Below are 8982 nucleotides of genomic sequence, written 5' to 3'. Positions count from 1 at the left end.
GTTCTAAGTTATCTTTGAGGGCTTGGAAACAATTGGCGTTGAAAGCCGTCTACAACACTTAGGTCTGCACTACACGTGTAAAGAGATGAAGTACTTCAGTTGTCAAGAATGTCCCCTTATAACTTGTTCTTTTTCACGTTCAATACCCAGATAGTTGTTCCACCCAGGCTGTTCCTTACGTTTTGAAGAACCTTCATACGAGCCATCAGGAATTGAGGAAACGAAGTGTCGTGCACGACAGGTGTATTTGGGCCGGGTTTCGTCAGACATAAAAAGCTTGAATTGAATCTCTATCGTCTTGAATCTCTAATGCCTTATCGTCTATGGCCGTTAAACACATGGTTCAATAGGATACACGACTGTAGTCGTTGGTCACAATAAAGAATAATCTTGAACTCGCCTACTGATCTTAAATGCTGAGATATAAATTTGATTTTTGCTAGAATTAACCACACTGCTATGATCGGACACTAGTAAATAGTGTACATAGTATAAAGTACTACAACTAAAGTATTAATAAGGTAGTTTGAAATAAAAACAACAAACACCGTTTTTCAAACTCATAGTTTTTGCTACATTTTTTTCGAAAATCGACTTTTACTTGTCAATATTCAGTACAAAAATGTTATTTTCAAGAATCATCAAAATGACACCCGCAATAACCGCAAAAGAACCAAAAACCTGTCCAAAGCTAGGATTGATTGTTCAAGGATTGATTGGAGACCGACGGCATTAAAATCTCCAAAGATTGGAGAGACATGACTCCAGTTGGAGGGAGACATTTGAGGGCACCAGCAGCACTACCGTAGGCTGAACAGGCGAGTGTGGATCCCAGGATCAATTCCCAAGGCTGTCATTCACCAATCCTGCCATTTGATCGTGCAGAAGGAAACAACTACAAATAAGATCGAATGAAGGTTCAAATTGACTTGGCTTTGACATGATTTGCCCACCATAGAATGTGCCAAAGATGGCTCCAAACCCAGGATGAGGTCGACGGAACATCTTTTAAAGGTCAGATATGAGACGGCTCCATACCAAATGCCACAGATGCTACCAATCCATATGACAGGCCTTGATAATACTCATAACTTTGAAAGTCCCTCTGGAATGAAATGAAATTTCAACAAAATAATCGACCAGGACCGTTAAAAAAGTTGCGAGAAAAAACCGACGACATCAGTGACCTTTGGTGGTGGCAAAAAAGTAAGAAGTAATGCAGGAACTTGGACATGAATCTGGTATAGTTTGATCAAATGAATTCTTTATGAGATTATGCTAATTCATAACATCATATTAAGCCCATCACTGTTCTATTTTCGGTTTGGATTTTCATTGGCTTTTCTAACCGCTACAGGGAATGTAATCCCCCACTGAAAAGTCGTCTATTGATTACCTTTTTAATCTTTATGTAATGTTTGGTCTACCAACGAGTTCGAGTTGGCAGACCGAGCAAATCCTGAATGGAGGTTGATCTGGAATGCTATCTAAAAATTTTGTCCAAGTTTGAGTTGATCCTTGGCTTTGGTGTGACAATTGCAGTAAAGTTCAGATAACCATAACTCTTCAACTGAACGGCAGCGTAAGTGACAAGTTTTGTTCAGCTTGTGGAAATGAAATCCCCTTCTTGATTATCAAATTGTTCGATTTAACAGCCAGGGTGGTTTCCACTCATCATAGAGACAATCCTGACTCTGTGGCACCTTTGATGACTAGGCCATTCTTTCTTTAAACGGTAGCTTTTGCTTTCAATGAAAAATAAAATCTGGGCAAGCATAAATAATTTCAAAACTATTTCTCCACACTATAGTTTGAAAAAATATCTCATGGCTAAAACGGGTCAACTTTTTTCATTCACGTCACTTATTTCTGAGGATAGAGTCATGTAGGTTGCTGGAACCCTTAACGTCTAATTCAAGAAAGGAAAAGACTTCTTGAACAACTTTCACGGCAAATTGGCGGGCAAATTGTGATGGCAAAAGTGTCAAACCATTTCGAGATCAAGCGACAAAGAAACTCCCTTTTGTTACAAGCATTCATTCACACGTGAATTGCTCGGATCCTCTAAAATATCAAACGAAATTGGTGAAATAGTAGCAACCAATCTCAGCTAATATATATATTTGGGTGGCGTTAAGTAGAATTGCTATAAGCCAAATCGCCCGAAACTGCCAAATTTTGTTTCGAAACCCGTCTTGCGAGGAAAAGACTTTATGACGATAGTAACTCAGGTTTTGCAAATTTAGCTTTGGCGGCAATAAATTGGTCAATTTGGTGAAACAGGCTGGCCAGCTGACAAAAGTAGGATGATGTGTATAAAGTTGGAGTTAATTCTGAAAAATAAACTATTAATCAAAATGTGAACATCGATCAATGGTGGACTTACGGGTTGAACTACAAGAATTTCGCCCAGAACAATGATAGCTAAAAGTATCACTTTCCACCATGTCAGAGTTGACTGCTTTAGAAGAGTGGCAAAGATCACGGTGAATATACATCGCTGTGTAGGATTATGGTGCATCGCTCAAAGGTAAAAATCTCAACGATTTGGTGTAGAACAAGGTTATGCAATTACCACACATCCCACATAAAACAAGCAATAGCCATTGGCCAATGCTGGCCCTTTAGAACCAGTTAATCGTTCTTTCTTCATGATCTTGATCATCCAAGTAATAAAGACTCCAATCAATTGAAGCAGAGATCGAACGAGCAGAACTTTTGTGCTGTCTAGTGAAAACTTCTGAATGACATAATTCGAGGTGGTGTAAAAGCCACTGGAATTGTTGTTAAAGCCACACCAACGGATTGCCAATGGTACTTGTTCAAGACTTCCATGGCCAAGTCAAACTATGTGATTCTTACATTTGAATTGTCGGTGAGGTCTCCACATGAACAGATCAAACACTCGCCGAAACTCTCCAATGCAAGAGAAAAAAGAGCCGTGTTTAATTGTCAGATTCAAATGGAAAAGCAATTTGACACATTTCTTAAGTCTTAAAGAAGAAGTTCAGCCGATCGAATGATTTTGCTTGGAGCGAAAAAAGGACGCTTTACAAATGTACACGATGTCAGTGCTCTTCACTTTTTTTAACATTGATTGGGCCACAATCTGTGTCGTTATTTTGCTTCAATTTAAAGAAAACAAAAGCTAAAAGTGCAACATAGTGCAACCTATGCCGCCCCATAGAAATGGGCAGCTTTCTGGGAGCGGCATTGTTTCTTTTTTTTTTTGCTTCTCCTACTATTCCCGAAGAAGTTGAAACATCTACAGTCGAGGACAATTTTTCTAAGTTCCTGAGAACATCTTGTGGTGACCTTTGACCAGTCTTTCTTACTTACTTCTTTATTATAGCCTTACCTTTGGTAAGATTGTAGAAACCTACAAATGCGGACAGTTTAAAGCAAGGGCAAGTTCCGTAAAACTTTTCATTTTAATGAAACCAATTTGTTGTTAAAAACATGGTGATTTAAGCATGAAATGACAGGAAATGTTCCGAATAATTTTACATGGAAAAAAAAGAAAATCACGTAACCATATCTAACATCAAAAGGCTAAAAATAAACCGTGACTTTTGTTAAAAACTAATCGATGCTTAAGAAATTGCTAAGAGACCGAAGGTAGGAAACGAACCTTGGATGACTACTCTAAAGCCATTTCAGCAACAGAGTTGTTAGAAATGAATTTAAGACCACGAAGTTGCCCGCAGAGGTGTAACCATCGGATGCTCCAGTGCCGCAGAATCCTATGTTCCCTCCAGTGGTGCTAAAGATGGCGAGCATGTCGTTTCTGCATTGGGTTTGGCTTTCAATATCCATGCTTTCGATTTTCATCCTCAGTCGACGGCCAACTGACGTCTAAAAAAAAAACAGAAATATGCGCTTTCTTAGTTGTCGATGGATGTTCAGAGTGGTGATTTCCAACCATGTAGCAGATTAGTGTGATTAATCAAATAAGTGTTTCTTCTCTGTGTTCATATTTGTTTGTTTTCAAAGACACTACTTGTTTTCATGATTTTATCAGCTTTACTCAGTTTACAGTCACATTTCGGGCTACTGTAGATGTTGATATTTTTTGTTGAAATGATGACAAGAGACAAAGATTGCTGTACCTTGCAAGCTTTCAATATTCCAAGTGAATGCTGACCTTAATTTTTCACCAAATAATTAAGTTTGATAATTTGGTTTTACGAAAAAGTATTGAAAGCGGCTTCTTTGGAACTAGAATAAAAGCTTTTAGTTATCCAATGTCCAATAGTTATCCAATGCACCAAAAATTTAGACAAAGAATATACTCACCGCAAGTATCCATCGACATCGGTCATTATTGCATAGAATCCGGATACTGGATACTGGATCACCACTCTAGTTCCAGTGGGCATGAACCGACGGAGAAAACGCGAACACCTTGAAATGACTGTCAACTGAGGTTGGACTGGCTGTTGTTGTGGTGGTGGTGGTAGGTATTATAAATGCTGGGATCAAAATGATTGATATGAAGCATCTCAGTGTAAAAGTGCCCTCCTACTTTGGCATAAAAAATTCTGCATCCCAATCAAACGGGCAAAACTTGAAACATGATTAATTTCACCGTACGACAAGATTCGGTGTCTGAGCCAATACGGCAAATGTACGGCATTTGCTCGGATCTTGCGGGCACAGTCATTCTGGGCATTTCCAGCAAGGAAATTTTGATTCTCACACTTGGGTTGGAGTAAAGGTTCGCTTTTGCTCGATGGTTAGGATCCCAATACCTACAAAAAGCAACGGAATGGATTCGACCTCTTTACTTGTAAGCCCAGAAGAATGAGAGCGAACTCACGCCATTGTGGTGCGGTAGCTCGTCCCAGGGATCAGGTAACCGAATGCATAGCCATTGGGATCAGCATTGGGTGAATTGGCACGGTCGTGTCTGCATCCCAAGTTATGTCCAATCTCGTGGCTAAAGGTGTAAGCACCAACGGCACAAATTCTCTTGGACACCCCAAACGGAACTTGTGTGCTCCCGACGTAGGCAATTCCGCAATTACTTGGATCAGTCTCTCGCACAAGGAGATGGGCGAAATCGGCCGTTCCTCGCAGATTGGCTGGGGTTCCTGATAAATCTTTAGTTTTATATAGTTGGCTTGCAATGGCAAGTTCAAAATACACAAGCTAACAGTTCCGGCTCGTCATTCAATCTCAATCGCATTTAAATGCGTTCCCTTCACCTTTTATGTTGACAAATTGGGTCAAAATTCGCCCCGGATCTCGATTTTCAGTGATGTGTATTCAGTTGCTGGATACATAGCAATTGCAAACGAAGTTGGGTTTTCGAGTTACGAAAGCACGCATTGGCTTGACTGAGCATGTTGGAGATGAAGGCATTCACGTTCGGTTCTACTTGGGCAAATTCCCTTGTGTAATACATCTTGATGGTGGCCACATACGTCCCATCAGCATCTTGTTAGAATCGACCTTGCTCTTGTCGGTCCTCCAAATCGGTGAGTTGCTCTATGGTGGTCTTGGTCTAGGGTTGGTTGTGAATGGGGATCACTTCCCATGCCAAAATGCAAACATAAGGAATAGGAATTGAGTACTCACCATCAACTCCAAGTCCCTCATTGTGGAGTTGGTCGAGGTCTCCTCCACATTGAACAGATCCGGGTCTTCCTCGGCTAGAACGTGACAATCGCCGCCATTTTTGGTCGCAAGGCGCCAAGTTGAATACTCTGTCGTCTTCGTGAATGATTGCATTGACCTCAAAGGAGCCCCAGGCGAAAAAGGTGATGGTCATCGAGTCCAGAGTGTCTTCAGATTGAAAAAACGTCGTGGTTGATCCGGGTCAATTCCTGCCAAATTGATGAATGCAAGTTTCGGAAAAGAGCTTTGATTGAATTGGACGCCCAAATGATCTGATGCTACCTGGAGAGGATTCAACGGGGCTGACTTTCCCGCCATTGGGTAGGATCACGGGTTGGTTGGTTCGGATTGAGATCAAGTCAACGGTGACTTGCTCGCAACTGATCCATTCACCATTCTCACAGTAGGAAATGGGATCTGATGAGGGAGTGGAAGAAAATTGCAGAAAGGATTGAGGGACAAGGTTCCTGGAAGTGTAAGGAATTATTTCGCATTCGGATATGACCTCTTGAATGTGGTTAGAGTTGTTTTATAGAGATGTTTTTTGAAGACGATGACGAGGGGAGAGAAGTTCCACCAGTAGAAAAAGAAAGAAATAAGATTCATGACGAAGATAGTTGCTCAAATGATGCCAATTTTACTAAAGCAAATCCCGTGGACCATTCGAAATTGTTTTCATGCACTGTCCATCAAAAAGCACATACATATCAAAGTCCGCGTCAATTTGATTTTCAACCGAAAACTCTGCCTCTCTTCCGATTTTCGGGCAAATTATTCCTTCGTGAAAGTGAAAAACGATAGAAAAACTTTTTCAAGTTCAATTGTCGCTTATTCGATGATCTAGCACTATTTCGGGAATGAAAACGTAGATAAGAAATGTATGGGAAGAACGAGCCACACTAACGAAGAGAAAACGGCAGAGATGAGTTTCGGATACCAAAATGAAAGCTTACCCTATGGGTGGAGGGAGCAAGGCATCACTCAAAACCAAACTAGTACGAAACTGGCCTTTGAAAGTACACGTCATGTCAGCTACACATTTATTCAAAACACAAGATCAAAACATGTGAGTGTGCACAATCAAATGCCCCTTTGAAAACCCCCTGGCTGACTTCTCAAGACCTAGTCAAATAGAGCTGGTGGTGTTTTTAGTGAATCGGCTAGGCCAGCACAACGTCTCGTTTTAGTGGCACTGGTGTCGGATTTCAGGAAAATTCGATTCCGACAGCATTCCTCTAGGTTGGTGTTCATTGGCCGCCCTCCACAACAATTGTCATCGTTTCCGACTTTGGGCGTCACCCGTCCTCGGCAACAGATCTGCATCTCGTTGTTGTGAAGCACGGGATAGTAGACCCTTGTGGTTCCAATAAAGTCGGTGCAACAGTCGCATTCGTCTTCATTGACAATGGGCACCACGTATTTGTCTCCGCAACAGACAGAGAGCTCTTGGTCAAAAATGACGGTCCCTCGGCAACATCCCTCACTGGGCTCAAGGGGGACCCCATTACAACTTTCACCCGTAGAATTGGTGATGTCGGGAGCTGCCACAACGAAGCTTGAATAGGATGGAGTCATAATGAAAGCTCCATGGAGCATGACAAAAGCCGAGAGGATGAGACCAATCATGTTTGCAATTGGCAACTCGAAGGAGAGTGATACTGGAGTCTTGTCAGGGTTTCACTTTATATACAAGATGACTCTAAAAATTGCACGCAACAAATTAGGTTTTCAACAAAGCTCCAGATTGGATCCTATTGTTAGTAGATATATTATTACAAAATTGGGACCTACGTGTTGACAGTTTGGGAATCCAGAATGAAGTCTAAAGAGATGGCACTTTAAATTTGAAAGAGACATTGTTGCGTAAATCGGTTTATTTTGTGCCCCAATTGAAACTCACCCGCACATACTGTAAAGTTGCAATTTACATAGGACGTACATAATTACACACTGGACGTCAATGGTTTTTTTTGCAAGATCTCATCTCGAGAAGAATTTGGTCGTTGGTGGGATAGCCGACGCCTCATCCCTAGGGTTTCGCGCTGAGGCCTTACGGGCGAGTTTATTCAAGAGCTCATACCTCCAAGTTAAGGTTTGGACGTTACCCAGAATGAGCATCCGCTCACCACTTTGACCACTGTATTTTCATACCGGTTAACGTCCAAGCCCCCTAACTCCGAGATACGAGCTTGAAAAACAAGCCTCAGGAAGTAGAGGACGCTTGACGAACATTGGGGTGCAACCACACACTTTAATTGCGACTCGGTAAAGTTTGAGATCGCGAAAAGAACGATCTGAATAGATCTAGTGGCCTGTCTTTGAAAGCTTTTCCCTCAAAGTCAACAAGGGTATTTATTAACGTTGTTAGGTAGCTGAGCGGCTGCATTCTCTATAGGTAGTTCATAGACAAACATACGCTCGAATAATTAGCTGAAATCGAAATTAACTTACTGCTCTTAAAAACCAATACAGTATGCACTGGTAAACTACAGGTACACAATAATAATGTTGATTTTACAACCAATTCATTTAAGTTTTCTTGACAATGATTTCATGATTCCTCAAGATTTGAACCTGAACAAGGAAACCGTAGGTAACAATTTTCTTTTATATCAATTTTTTGTCGACTTAAAGTGATATGATATTTTTCATCCCACGGAGCAATTAGTTTATGATAAAATGTCATCAAGCAATTGAAATCAAGCGTTAAACTACCAAGATTCTTGAATAACCAAAAGAGTTCTTTTTGCATATTTTTACCTTATTTACGCGCTTTTGTATCTTATCTTGGCTGATTTTCATAACCTAAGGGGAAACTAACTCTTTTTCAGAGAGTTAAAACAGAAAACGAATTCTCTGCATGAATGAATGTCTAGCATAATAAAAAACCAAATGCTGGTCCCAAGGAAACAAATATACTCAAGTACTCATCCTTCTTTATCAAACGGGGTCCCTGGTGTTTATGGTCCCCGGCTCTGGATCAAGCACGTAGATTCGATGATCAATGAACTTCCGCTCTTACCCCCTACAGTATATTCAAAGACATAGTTTAAGGTATTTCTTTCGATTAAAGGATAGCCATTCAAGGTTTGTGAATTTTCATCCTCGAAGCAATGACAAAAAATGAGACGCAGATTATTCAATCATCCAATGGAGCTAAATAGGTTTGAGAGTGTTGTTAAGGCAGAGGAAGACGTAAACACTATAGAGAGCCAAGAAGAAGAGGAGGGACGTGATTTGTTACAATGCACCCTTGTATTGAGTTTCCTTGATCGGTGAAGTAACTGGCAGACATGTTCTCCTCAGAAATGGGGGGGGGGATGATGCGATCGGTATATTTCAACAAAAGCATCTGCTTTTAGG

General features: G+C 40.9%; 2 long non-coding RNA genes across 2 annotated transcripts; both read right to left on the bottom strand.

Moving 5' to 3' along the window:
* Nucleotides 1-3011: 3011 nt before the first annotated feature.
* LOC131890647 (uncharacterized) lies at nucleotides 3012-4616 on the bottom strand. Its single transcript, XR_009374340.1, has 3 exons — nucleotides 4297-4616; nucleotides 3632-3855; nucleotides 3012-3552 (listed from the first exon to the last, which is right to left on the bottom strand). It is a non-coding gene; the product is annotated as an uncharacterized LOC131890647 (long non-coding RNA).
* Nucleotides 4617-4620: 4 nt separating this feature from the next.
* On the bottom strand, nucleotides 4621-5837 carry LOC131890646 (uncharacterized). Its single transcript, XR_009374339.1, has 4 exons — nucleotides 5581-5837; nucleotides 5208-5506; nucleotides 4820-5093; nucleotides 4621-4751 (listed from the first exon to the last, which is right to left on the bottom strand). It is a non-coding gene; the product is annotated as an uncharacterized LOC131890646 (long non-coding RNA).
* Nucleotides 5838-8982: the final 3145 nt, after the last annotated feature.

Source organism: Tigriopus californicus, chromosome 11 (genome assembly GCF_007210705.1).
Source record: "Tigriopus californicus strain San Diego chromosome 11, Tcal_SD_v2.1, whole genome shotgun sequence".
In the NCBI taxonomy this organism is placed as follows: domain Eukaryota; kingdom Metazoa; phylum Arthropoda; class Copepoda; order Harpacticoida; family Harpacticidae; genus Tigriopus; species Tigriopus californicus.
The sequence above is the reverse complement of the archived record's forward strand: the minus strand, read 5'-3'. Positions and strand labels throughout refer to the sequence as shown.